Source organism: Saccopteryx bilineata, chromosome 7 (assembly GCF_036850765.1).
Source record: "Saccopteryx bilineata isolate mSacBil1 chromosome 7, mSacBil1_pri_phased_curated, whole genome shotgun sequence".
NCBI classification, from domain to species: Eukaryota; Metazoa; Chordata; class Mammalia; order Chiroptera; family Emballonuridae; genus Saccopteryx; species Saccopteryx bilineata.
The window spans coordinates 90,752,213-90,765,458 of NC_089496.1; the positions used below are offsets into that span (position 1 = coordinate 90,752,213).

General features: G+C 42.9%; 1 protein-coding gene and 1 pseudogene across 7 annotated transcripts in view; one reads left to right on the top strand and one right to left on the bottom strand.

The window, feature by feature from the left end:
• NT5C2 (5'-nucleotidase, cytosolic II) overlaps positions 1–13,246 on the bottom strand; it is a 188,926-nt gene that overhangs the window by 85,224 nt on the left and 90,456 nt on the right. The window lies entirely within an intron of this gene.
• Positions 10,799–11,588, top strand: LOC136310704 (large ribosomal subunit protein uL30-like; annotated as a pseudogene).

Consider the following 13,246-nt stretch of genomic DNA (forward strand, 5'->3'; position numbering starts at 1 on the left):
GTATATATCAACCAGACTACAAAGCCATCAGCAAAACCATGCAGCACCAGAAGTCACATTAATGGTAAGAAGTACTTTATTCATCACTGGTTAGCAACAGTATAACAACGTTATTAAAAAGAATTCAGAGACTTAATGTACTTTAAAAGTGTTGGTCTTACATAAAATGCACACATTTACTTGTATTTAGTGTTAAACATATTGTATGGCTCTCACGAAATTACATTTTAAAATAACCATGTGGCATTCATGGTTCTCTCAACCAAAAAGGTTCCTGATCCCTGATTTAGACTATTTCTACCTTTCTGGCTATCATAAATAGTGCTGCTATAGGCATGCACATACAATGTACTTGCTTAAGTACTAGTTTTCAATTCTTTTGGAAATATATGATACTTTGTAGTATTTTTTTTTTTGTATTAAGTGAGAGGTGGGGAGGCAGAGACAGTCTCCAGCATGGCCCCAACGAGAATCCACCCAGCCAATCTCCTACCAGGAAATGCTATGCCCATCTGGGGCCACTGCTCTGTTGCTTAGCAACTGAGCTATTTTTAGAACCTGAGTGAGGCCACAAAGCCACCCTCAGTGCCCAGGGCCAACTTGCTTAAACCAATTGAGCCATAGCTGCAGGAGAGGGAGGGAGAGAGGAAGGGAGAGAGAAAAAGAAAAGGGAGGGGAAAGAGGAAGAGGAAGGGTGGAGAAGCAGATTGTCGCTTCTCCTGTGTCCCCAACCAGAAATTGAACCAGGACTTCCACACACAGGGCCAGCGCTCTACCACTGAGCCAACCGCCCAGGGCTGGTCTGTAGTATTTTTTAAGAATCATGATTTCCAAACACTGCTTATAGAATAAAAGTACTAGTACTTATGAAAGAATCTAGATAAAATCTTACTCAAATATAAAATTAACTTGAGAAGTTATTGCTAGGCTATAATTTAATCTAAATATACAGAGGGTATTTTAATTTAAAAAATAAAATTCATGTAGCAAATCCAGACTATTTTGTTGAAAAAATATATATATTAAAAGCAGCGTTACACTGAAACTTCAATAATTTTTTTCAGTGGTGCTGTGAGAACAGACTAGGACTGTATCTTACATAAGTTTAAATAAACTTAGAAATGAAATTTGTATTTACGATGAATTAAGAGATCTAAGAACAGTAATGCCATTAAAGAAAGACTAACTCAAGTTCTACTGCAATGATAGTATGTAAAATAAAGCACAGAGCCTGACCAGGAGGTGGCGCAGTGGATAGAGCAGTGGTAGTCAACCTGGTCCCTACCGCCCACTAGTGGGCCTTCCAGCTTTCATGGTGGGCAGTAGCAGAGCAACCAAAGTATAAATAAAAAGATAGATTTAACTATAGTGAGTTGTATAAAGATTTATTCTGCCAAATTTAGTGAAAATCCGACATAAAGTACTTGGTAATTATTATTATATGCTTTAACTTGCTATAACTCTGCTTTATAAATTTTATAAAGTAGCCTGACCAGGTGGTGGCGCAGTGAATAGAGCGTCGGACTGGGATGCTGAGGACCCAGGTTCGAGACCCGGAGGTCACCAGCTTGAGCGCGGGCTCATCTGGCTTGAGCAAAAATGCTTACCAGCTTGGACCTGAGGTCGCTGGCTCGAGCAAGGGGTTGCTCAGTCTGCTGAAGTCCGGCAGTCAAGGCATATACGAGAAAGCAATCAATGAACAACTAAGGTGTCGCCAAGAAAAACTGATGATTGATGCTTCTCATCTCTCTCTGTGTCTGTCTGTCCCTATCTATCCCTTTCTCTGACTCTCTCAGTGTCCCTGTAAAAAAAAAAAAAAGAAATTTTATAAAGTAAAGTTACTTCCCTACTTTATAAATCATCATTACTGTGGAACCGGTGGGTGATTAGAAAATTTTACTACTAACAGAGATACAAAAGTGGGCAGTAGGTATAAAAAGGTTGACTATCCCTGGGATAGAGCATTGGACTGGGACGCAGAAGACTCAGGTTCAAAACCCCAAGATCGCCAGTTTGAGTGCCGACTCATCTGGTTTGAGCAAGGCTCACCAGCTTGAGCCCAAGGTCACTGGCAATAATAAATAAATAAATAAATAAATAAATAAAGCACAGAAAATGAAAATTTTTTCTTTATTGTTAAGGCCTTGCACATTCAAATTTTCAAAAACCTCAAACAGTACTCACAAATGTCTACCTCTTTTTGTTTTTTTAAAAAAATAGAAGATCTGCACAGGGTGAACCCTCTAATCTTTTTTTTTTTCTTTTTAAAGATTTTATTTTTCAGTTTAGAGAGAAGAGTAAAGAGGAAGTAGGAAGAGGAAGCATCAACTCCCATATGTGCCTTCACCAGGCAAGCCCAGGACTTTGAAATGGCGACCTCAGCTTTCCAGGTCAACGCTTTATCCACTGTGCCCCCACAGGTCAGGCTAAACCCTCTAATTTTATTTGCATATTGATTACCACACATGTGATGAGGAAAGCACATGAGGCCTGAGAGAACCAGCCAAAAGTTGCAAAGGGAACAATCTCTGAAGCTCACACAGGGTACAAATACTTTCTGCCCCAATCACCCAGAAACTATTTACACAGTCCTAAGTAAAGTAGTTGGGCGGGTTTCAAGCCTGTAGTAGGGCAAAATTATCTAACACTGTTCTGGTCCTACCTACCAAAGGTTAGAAGACCTAAAAGGATCACACTGCTTCCAAGTAACTTAGCCATGTCAAAATAACAGCTCAAGATTCACAGAAATATAAAAATATCCATCACCCAAAAAGGTGAAATTTATAATGTCTAGCATTCAATCAAAAATTCACCTGCAGGTGTTGTAAGGTACCAAAAACTACAGAATTAACATTAATATTTTAAGAGGCTTGAAGAACATTTTATTAATTTGGGTTAAGGTGTGCAGAGAAATTGTGAGAAATAGTCTCTGTACTGTGTGACTGGCATAACCAGGATGGCCCTTGGCATTGTATTGTAAATGCAAAGGGGAGGAAAACATGGATTCCCAGACATTCCACCACACCTGTGGGGAAAGGGGTGAATGGCTAGCCAAGTGCAGGGAGAGAAAAGCCAAAATAAACTTTTTCTTATAGCAATGAGCCATTTGTGGCATTTGTCCCCACGGAAACTACCTCTCCTATGTAAATGTGTGTGGTTAACACGTGTGACTCTGGACAGAAAGATGGCAGATAAACACTAGAAAATATAAGAATGCCTTTTAATATGTAAAGAGACATCTTTCTACCATTGTGTTGGCTTGTAAATTTTGTTTTCTCCAAAATGATGTATGGCTTGCAAATTGAACATGGTCCTATCATGTTAAAGGACATATGACTATAACCAATAGTGGTAAAGGGCTCCTAATTACAATTTTTGCTTCTGTACTTCACACTTACTATAAAATACTATAAAAACTAGGTAGAACAAAGGGCCAGCGCACTCTCCCTCAGATTTCTGTTGGAGTTGCTGCCGCTTGGCCAAGCTAGACAATAAAGCTTTGATGTGTAATCGAAGGACTTTGTTCGTGTCTTCCATGTTTTGGGTCCCTCCAGATTAGGCTTAACAAATATGAATTTCAAATAGCATGTCATTTACTATATAATTTATAACTGATTATATTTCATATGTTCAAAAAACTTTAGAAGACTGAAAATGTCAAGTTCAAGCATGAAGCCTGACCAGGTAGTGGCGCACTGGATAGAGCATTGACTGGGATGCCAAGGACCCAGGTTCGAGACCCCGAGGTCGCCAGCTTGAGCGCAGGCTCATCTGATTTGAACAAAAGCTCACCAGCTTGGACCCAAGGTCACTGGCTCAAGCAAGGGGTTACTCGGTCTGCTGAAGGCCCACGGTCAAGGCACATATGAGAAAGCAGTCAATGAACAACTAAGGTGTCGCAATGTGCAATGAAAAACTAATGATTGATGCTTCTCATCTCTCTGTTCCTGTCTGTCTGTCCCTGACTATCCCTCTCTCTGACTCCACTCATGACATCAAAATTAGAATTAAATGATAGCCCTGGCCAGTTGGCTCAGCGGTAGAGCGTCGGCCTGGCGTGCGGGGGACCCGGGTTCGATTCCCGGCCAGGGCACATAGGAGAAGCGCCCATTTGCTTCTCCACCCCCCACCCCCTCCTTCCTCTCTGTCTCTCTCTTCCCCTCCCACAGCCAAGGCTCCATTGGAGCAAAGATGGCCCGGGTGCTTGGGATGGCTCCTTGGCCTCTGCCCCAGGCGCTAGAGTGGCTCTGGTCCCAGCAGAGCGATGCCCCAGAGGGGCAGAGCATCGCCCCCTGGTGGGCGTGCCGGGTGGATCCCGGTCGGGCAACTGCGGGAGTCTGTCTGTCTCTCCCCGTTTCCAGCTTCAGAAAAATACAAAAAAAAAAAAAAAAAAAAAGAATTAAATGATAGAACCACCAACTTTGAGAACTACCAGACTAGCTGAACAGAACTCCCATAACTAAGGATATAAAGAAGAAGCCACCTTGAGACTGGTTAGGAGGGCTTGAGACGCAAAGCAAGCTGGTTCCACACTTACCTGTGGGGTACAGGGGATTAACTGGAAGGGATAACTTGACACTGAAGGTCCTAGCCCCATTCCGGGAGAAGAGTCCCCACAATAGCTGTCATAAAAATCAGCAGGGACTCAGTCTAGGTGAGATGGAGGTCTGATGTAAACCGAGGCATCGTCTTAAAGGGTAAGAGCACAGACTCACAAACACTTGCTAAGCTCCAAGTAGGAACAGCAGCTCAAAAATTGCCAGAGACATACAGAGAGGAACTGAACTGTCTGGTTTCAGGGCAAGGGCGCTAACTGGATGGTTCTCTATGTGGTCTGAAGTTGGCCACCAGGTGGCCAACTCTCCCAGACTGAAGTGCCAGCAGGCACCATTGTTCCTTTTCTGAGCCCAGCCCATACATAGCCTGAAGGCCCAGGATAGCACCAAATCTGGGTTTCCATTAACCTGGCTAACAAGGCCTTCTCTGCACCCTGGTGATTCTCTAAGACATGGTTCACCCAATTCACATGCCCAGTCTGAACCTTTCAGAAGCTAATCTACGTAAGCAACGAGCCTGGGACTACGCTGCACACTTTCTTAGAATGAATCCTATGTCCACAAACCCAAACATGAAGCAGCTGGTCTCTACATGCCTGTTGTTAAGTGGCCCCAAGCCCCGCACTAGTGGCATCCAGTCTCAGTTCAAAACATAACCACTCTAAGGAGCTTCCAAGCCCTGCACAGGAATCTACCAACCACACATCACTTTGTTGCTCCAACCAGGTGGCCCTAGGCTGTACACAAGCAGTGGCTGACCTTGACCTTCACCAGGGTCCCTCCCAAGAGGCCCCAGAACCAACACACACCTAGTGGCCAACTTCAGATCACATCACACAGAGTACCATCCATTGTTTGCATTAGCATTGCAAACAAACCCAAAGGGTGGACTTCATAGGCACCAGACTTGCCAAAGCAAATCCCACTCCATGAGGTCAGCCTCTGCACAATAGTTTCTCTGCTGTAATCAAGGCCAGTCCTCACAGTCAGTCAGCCTGAGGGTCAATCCTATCCACTGATATGCCAAGAGAAATCAAGACTCGCTCTGGCACGTTGGCTCAGTGTGGGCCCCGGGCACTAAGGATGGCTCCATGGCCTCCACCTCAGGTGCTAAGAAAAGCTCAGTTAATAAGAAATGAAGCATGGACAGAGCATCGACCCTAGTGGCCTTGTCAGGTGGCTCCCAGTCAGGGAGCATGCGAGAATCTGTCTCTGCCCTGCTGCCCCTCACTAAATTTTTTTTAAAAAATCAAGGCTCAACTACAGCAAGAGGGCACAGACAACTAACACAAGGAACACCTCTGGAGCACCCAGGTTAGATCAACAAGGAGATTTCACCACTGGGCCCCACAAGACACCTACTACATATGGTCACTCTGCCAAGATTGAGAAATATAGCAAATTACTTAATATACAGAAACAAATACAAGGACACAGCCAAAACAAGGAGACAAAGAAACACGTTCTAAATGAAAGAGAAGGACAAAACTCCAGAAAAATAACTAAACATAATGAGACAATCTCCAGATGCATAGTTCAAAACCCAGGTTATAAGGATGCTCAATTAAATAAAGGGAAGAATAGATCATCTTAGTGAGAACCTCAACAAAGATATAAGAAACATAAAAAACGATAAAAAACAAAAAGAATTAGTCAGAAATGAAAAATACAGTAAGTGAAATGAAGAATACATAGAATAAGTAGAAGATCTCATTGGTGATTTGGAAGACAAGGTTGTAAAAAACACCCAATCAAAACAACAAAAAGAAAAAAAAATCCAAAAGTTAAAGATAGTTTAAGGGACCTCTGGGACAACACCAAGCATAACAACATTTGCATTGTAAGGGTAGAAGAGAGAAAAGCACAAAATTAAAAACTTATTTGAAGAAACAATGACTGAAAACTTCCCTAACTTAGTGAAAAGACATACAAATCCAGGAAGTGCAGAGAATTCCAAACAAGATGAACCCAAAAAGGCCCACACCAAAACCCATCATAATTAAAATGCCAAAGGTTAAAGACCGCCTGACCAGGCGGTGGCGCAGTGGATAGAGCATCAGACTGGGATGCGGAAGGACCCAGGTTCGAGACCCCGAGGTTGCCAGCTTGAGTGTGGGCTCATCTGGTTTGAGCAAGGCTCACCAGTTTGGCTCCAGCAAGGGGTTGCTCGGTCTGCTGAAGGCCCGCGGTCAAGGCACATATGAGAAAGCAATCAATGAAAAACTAAGGTGTTGCAATGCGCAATGAACAATGAAAACTAATGATTGATGCTTCTCATCTCTCTCCGTTCCTGTCTATCCCTCTCTCTGACTCACTCTCTGTCTCTGTAAAATATAAATAAGTAAATAAAACTTAAAAAAAAAAAAAAAAAAAAAAAAGGTTAAAGACCAAGAGAGAATCTTAAAAGCAGCAAGATTGTTATCTTTGAATATATGTATCCTGATTTATTGATGTCGCCCCATTAAAAATAAAATTATTAAAAAAATAAAATAAAATAAACATTACAGATAGTTTACCACCCCCCACACCCCTTTCCAGAGTACCCAATATCCTGAATTTGGTGTTTATCACTCCCATGAATAATATACTATTACTGTATATTATGAATCCATAGAAGTTGTTAGTGTTTTGTATGTTTTCAAATTTTATATAAATGGGCCTGACCTGTGGTGGCGCAGTGGATAAAGCGTTAACCTGGAAACTCTGAGGTTGCCGGTTCAAAACCCTGGGCTTGCCTGGTCAAGGCACATATGGGAGTTGATGCTTCCTGCTCCTCCCCCTTCTCTCTCTCTCTCTCTCTCTCTTCCCTCTCTATAATGAATAAATAAAATCTAAAAAAAAAAAAAAAAGTTAAAAAAAAATTTATATAAATGAAAACATATTGCCCATATTCTGCAGATTTGATTTTCTACACTTATTTGCATATACTTGTATTTTTTTGGTGGAGGACAACATGGTAAAGTAAGGCAAACAGTACTGTGGGAAAGCTAGAAGGGCACTGTGACTTTTTCAGCTAGGCCTTCAAGCAAGCTACTGAACCTTCCAGAGTTCCAGCTTCTTGCTTTGTAAAAGGGGGATAAAGAGTTGCCTTGCAAGGCTATGGGGAGGTATAAGATAATAACTATCTTTAGGCCTGGCACCAAGCAAATATTCAATAAATGTTAACCATTATTTATCACAATAAAATAGTACACACTCAAAAAAAAAAAAGGCAGCAAGAGAAAAGCAGTTACCAACAAGGAAGCTCCCATAAGATTGTTAGCTGATTTCTCATCAGAAACATTGGAGGCCTGAAGATTCTGGCACAAAATATTCAAAGTGATGAAAAGCAAGGACCTAAAATCAAGATTACTCTACCAGCCCTGGCCGGTGGCTCAGTAAATAGAGCATCATCACTGGTTCAATTCCCAGTCAGGGCATACAAGAGAAGCAACCATCTGGCCCTTGCCGGTTGGCTCAGTGGTAGAGCGCCAGCCTGGCGTGCAGTAGTCCCAGGTTCAATTCCCGGCCAGGGCACACAGGAGAAGCGCCCATCTGCTTCTCCACCCCTCCCCCTCTCTTTCCTCTCTGTCTCTCTCTTCCCCTCCCACAGCAAGGCTCCAATGGAGCAAAGATGGCCCGGGCGCTGGGGATGGCTCCTTGGCCTCTGCCCCAGGCGCTAGAGTGGCTCTGGTCGCAGCAGAGCTGCGACGCCCCGGAGGGGCAGAGCATCGCCCCCTGGTGGACGTGCTGGGTGGATCCCGGTCGGGCGCATGCGGGAGTCTGTCTGACTGTCTCTCCCCGTTTCCAGCTTCAGAAAAATACAAAAAAAAAAAAGAAGAAGAAGAAGAAGCGACCATCTGCTTCTCCCCTCTCTCTTTCCCCCTTTTCTTCCTCTTCCCCTCCCACAGCCAGTGGCTCAACTGGTTTCAGCATGGCCTTGGGCGCTGAGAATAGCTTGGTTGGTGTGAGCACATCAGCCTCAGGTGCTAAAAATAACTCGGTACTCCAAGTATGGGCCCCAGGTTGGGCTGCCAGGTGGATTCTGGTTGGGGCACATGCAGGAGTCTTACTAGCTCCCCTCCTCTCACCTAAAAATAAATAAATAAAATAAAAATAAGATTACCCAGCCTGACCGGGTGGTGGCGCAATGGATAGAGTGTTGAACTGGGTGGGATGTGGAGGACTCAGGTCCGAGACCCCGAGGTCACTAGTTTGAGCGCAGGCTCATCTGATTTGAGCAAAGCTCACCAGCTTGGGACCCAAGGTCGCTGGCTTAAGCAAGGGGTTACTTGGTCTACTGAAGGCCCACAGTCAAGGCACATATGAGAAAGAAATCAATGAACAACTAAGGTGTCACAACGAAAAACTGATGATTGATGCTTCTCATCTTTGTTCCTGCCTGTCTGTCCCTATCTGTCCCTCTCTCTGACTCTCTGTCAGAGAGGAAAAAAAGATTACCCAGGAAGGCTATCATTTAGAGACAAGTTCCCAGACAAGAAAAAGCTGAAGGAGTTCATTACCATCAAACCAGTATTATAAGAAGGGACTTCTTTAAGAAGAAAACAATCAATAATATGAATAAGAAAATAGCAAAAAATTTCTAGTAGATATAGGAAAAACTTAATAAAAGCAGTGGGTCATCAAAAGCAGTAGAACTAGCTTCGTACTAAAGCTACTATATGTTAAAAGGCAAGCTGACCCATACAAAAATCTTCTACCACAATGGAATGAAGCTAGAAATCAACAGCATAAGGAAAACTAGAAGTTTCACAAATACGTGGAAAATAAACAACACTCTCAAACAACCAATGGGTCAAAGAAGAATCACACGGAAAACTAGAATTATAGCTGAATGTAAACAAAACTACAACATATCAAAACTTATAGGATAGAGTGAAGGCAGTGCCCACAGGAAAATTTATAGCTATAAATATGCCTTGATTGAAAAAGAAAGATTTCAAATCAATAACCTAACCTTTATACCTTGAAGAACTAGAACAGCATATGAGCAAACTAAACCCAAATCCAGCAGAAGAGGTAGCAATAAAGATCAGAACAGAAATAGAGAATAAAAAACAGAATCAATAAAAGCAAGTCTGTTATTTGAATTGACCAATCTTTAGACAGAACAACTAGGAAATAAACAGATTTATACAGCTCAAAAAAATGAATATGAAGAGATTAAAAAAGCATTTGACTTTTTTTTATTTAACAAGAACATCAGAAAAGCAAACGACAAGTCAAAGAAAGTTGTTTGGGCCCTGGCCGGTTGGCTCAGCGGTGGAGCATCGGCCTGGCGCGCGGGGGACCTGGGTTCGATTCCCGGCCAGGGCACATAGGAGAAGCGCCCATTTGCTTCTCCACCCCCACCTCTTTCCTCTCTGTCTCTCTTCCCCTCCCGCAGCCGAGGCTCCACTGGAGCAAAGATGGCCCGGGCGCTGGGGATGGCTCCTTGGCCTCTGCCCCAGGCGCTAGAGTGGCTATGGTCGCAACAAAGCGATGCCCCGGAGGGGCAGAGCATCGCCCCCTGGTGGGCAGAGCGTCGCCCCTGGTGGGCGTGCCGGGTGGATCCCGGTCGGGCAGGTCGGGCACATGCAGGAGTCTGACTGTCTCTCCCTGTTTCCAGCTTCAGAAAAATACAGGAAAAAAAAAAAGAAAGAAAAGAAGTTGTTTGATTATGCAAATGAGATGCAAAATCAACTTTTATTTCATTGGTGAAAATGCACTGTACAAAAGGCTGAAAGTGCCTGACCAGGTGGTGGCGCAGTGAGAGCGTCAGACTGGGATGAGGAGAACCCAGGTTCGAGACCCTGAGGTTGCCAGCTGAAGCACGGGTTCATCTGGTTTGAGCAAAGCTCACCAGCTTGGACCCAAGGTTGCTGGCTCGAGCAAGGGGTTACTCGGTCTGTTGAAGGCCCATGGTCAAGGAACATATGAGAAAGCAATCAATGAACTAAGGTATAGCAACGAAAAACTGATGATTGATGCTTCTCATCTCTCTCCGTTTCTATCTGTCTGTCCCTATCTATCCCTCTCTCTGACTCTCTCTGTGTCTCTGTAAAAAAAAAAAAAAGAAAAAGAAAAAAGGCTGAAAGTACTGGAGTAGCTGCACTTTCCCTGATCCCCTAATTATTATGAGTAGTGTATATACAAATACACAGATAAATATACAAATAACTAGAATCAGATGAAAGCAGGGACATTATTACTGACCACACAGAAATAAAAATCAAATCCAACAAGCTTTTCTGGCTGGAACCATGGAGGGTGCAGAAGAAAAGAATGCTAATGTCAAAGAGAAGAATGCTAATATCAGAGAGAAGAAGAATACTAATGCCAGTGAGGAGAAGAAGGTTCCTGCCATGCCAGAAACCCTGAAAAAAAGCAAAGGAATTTCATGAGCTGAAGATCAAGCGCCTGAGAAAGAAGTTTGCCTAAAAGGCTAAGAGGAAGCTCATCTAAGAAAAAGCTAAGCACTATCACAAGGAGTACAGGCAGATGTACAGAACTGAGATTCGAATGCCTAGGTTAGCGAGAAAGTCTGGCAACTTCTATGTACTTGCAGAACTCAAATTGGCATTTATCATCAGGATCAGAGGTATCAATGGTGTGAGCCCAAAGATCCGCAAGGTGATGCAGCTTCTGCGCTTGCGCCAGATATTCAACAGCACCTTTGTGAAACTCAACAAACTTCAAAAAGGATTGTGGAACTATATATAGCGTGAGGGTACCCAAACCTGAAGTCAGTAAATGAACTGATCTACAAAGTGTGTTTATGGCAAAATAAACAAAAAACGAATCGCTCTGACAGATAACACATTGATTGCTCAATCTCTTGGTAAATATGGCATCATCTGCACGGAGGATCTAATTCCTGAGCTCTATACCATTGGAAAACGCTTCAAAAAAGCAAACAACTTCCTGTGGCCCTTCAAATTATCTTCTCCATGTGCTGGAATGAACAAAAAGACCACCCACTTTGTAGAAGGTGGGTATGCTGGTAACAGGGAAGACCAGATCAACAGGCTTATCAGAAGAAGGATGAACTAAGGCAGTGGTAGTCAACCTGGTCCCTAACGCCCACTAGTGGGCGTTCCAGCTTTCATGGTGGGCGGTAGCGGAGCAACCAAAGTATAAATCAAAAGATAGATTTAACTATAGTAAGTTGTTTTATAAAGATTTATTCTGCCAAACTTAGCAAAAATCTGACATAAAGTACTTGGTAAGTAATTATTATTATATGCTTTACCTGCTATAACTCTGCTTTATAAATTTTATAAAGTTACTTCCCTACTTTATAAATCACCATTATTGTGGAACCGGTGGGCGATTAGAAAATTTTACTACTAACAGAGATACAAAAGTGGGCAGTAGGTATAAAAAGGTTGACTACCCCTGAACTAAGGTATCTACCATGGTTATTTTTGTAATCTGGTAGTTAATAAACGGCGAAGTGACAGCTTTAAAGTTGAAAAAAAATCAAATCCAACAATATGTACATATTTTTTTGACAGAGACATAGAGTCAGAGAGAAGAACACATAGGGAGAGAAAGACAGGAAGGGAAAGAGATGAGAAACTTCAGTTCGTTGCACCACCTTAGTCAGTTGTTCATTGATTGCTTTCTCATATGTGCCTTGACTGGGGGGCTACAGCAGACCAAGTGACCCCCTGCTCAAGCCAGCGACCTTGGGCTCAAGCTAGCGATCATGAGGTCCTATCTATGATCCCACACTCAAGCCAGCAACCCCACACTCAAGTTGGTGAGCCTATGCTCACGTCAAATGAACCTGTGCTCAAGCCAACAACCTCGGGGTTTTGAACCTGGGTCCTCCGCATCCCGGTCGGATGCTCTATCCACTGCGTCACCGCCTGTTCAGGCAAATCCAACAATATATTAAAAGAATACATCATGACCAAGTGGAGTCGATCCCAAGAACACAGAGATGATTTAACCTTCTAAAATCAGTGTAATATACTATAGTAATAGACTAAAAGAAAAACTGTATGATCAATTCAATTGATATAGAAAAATCATGAAACAAAATACAGCATGCTTTCCTGATAAGAGCTCTCAGCAAATGAGGAAAAAGGGAACTTCCTTAACATGATAAAGCACATCTACCAAAAACCTACAGCTAATATCATACTAAAGATGAAAGATTGAATGTTTTCTCCCCTAAGGTCAGAAAAAAGAGATGTATGCTCTTACCGCTCCTAGTCAATAATATACTGGAGAGTCTTTTCTAGCCAGGACAATCAGACACCTCTCAGCATATACAAAAGTTAACTCAACATGGATCATAGACCTAAATGTGAAATCTAAAATTATAAAACTTCCAGAAAAAACACAGGAGAAAAATCCTTGAACTTTGAGTTAGTCAAAATTCCTAGTGCTAACACTAAAAACACAGTTGATAAAAATAAGTTGATAGCCTGACCAGGCAGTGACCTAGTGGATAGAGCGTCAGACTGGGATGAGAAGGACCCAGGTTCAAAAACGCCAAGGTCACCAGCTTGAGCGCGGGCTCATCCAGCTTGAGTACGGGGTCGCTAGCATGAGCATCGGATCATAGACATGACCCCATCCATGGTCACTGGCTTGAGCCCAAAGGCTCAAGCTGGCTTGAGTAAAGGGTCACTCACTCTATTGAACCCCCCCCATCAAGGCACATATGAGAAAGCAATCAATGAACAACTAAGGTGCTA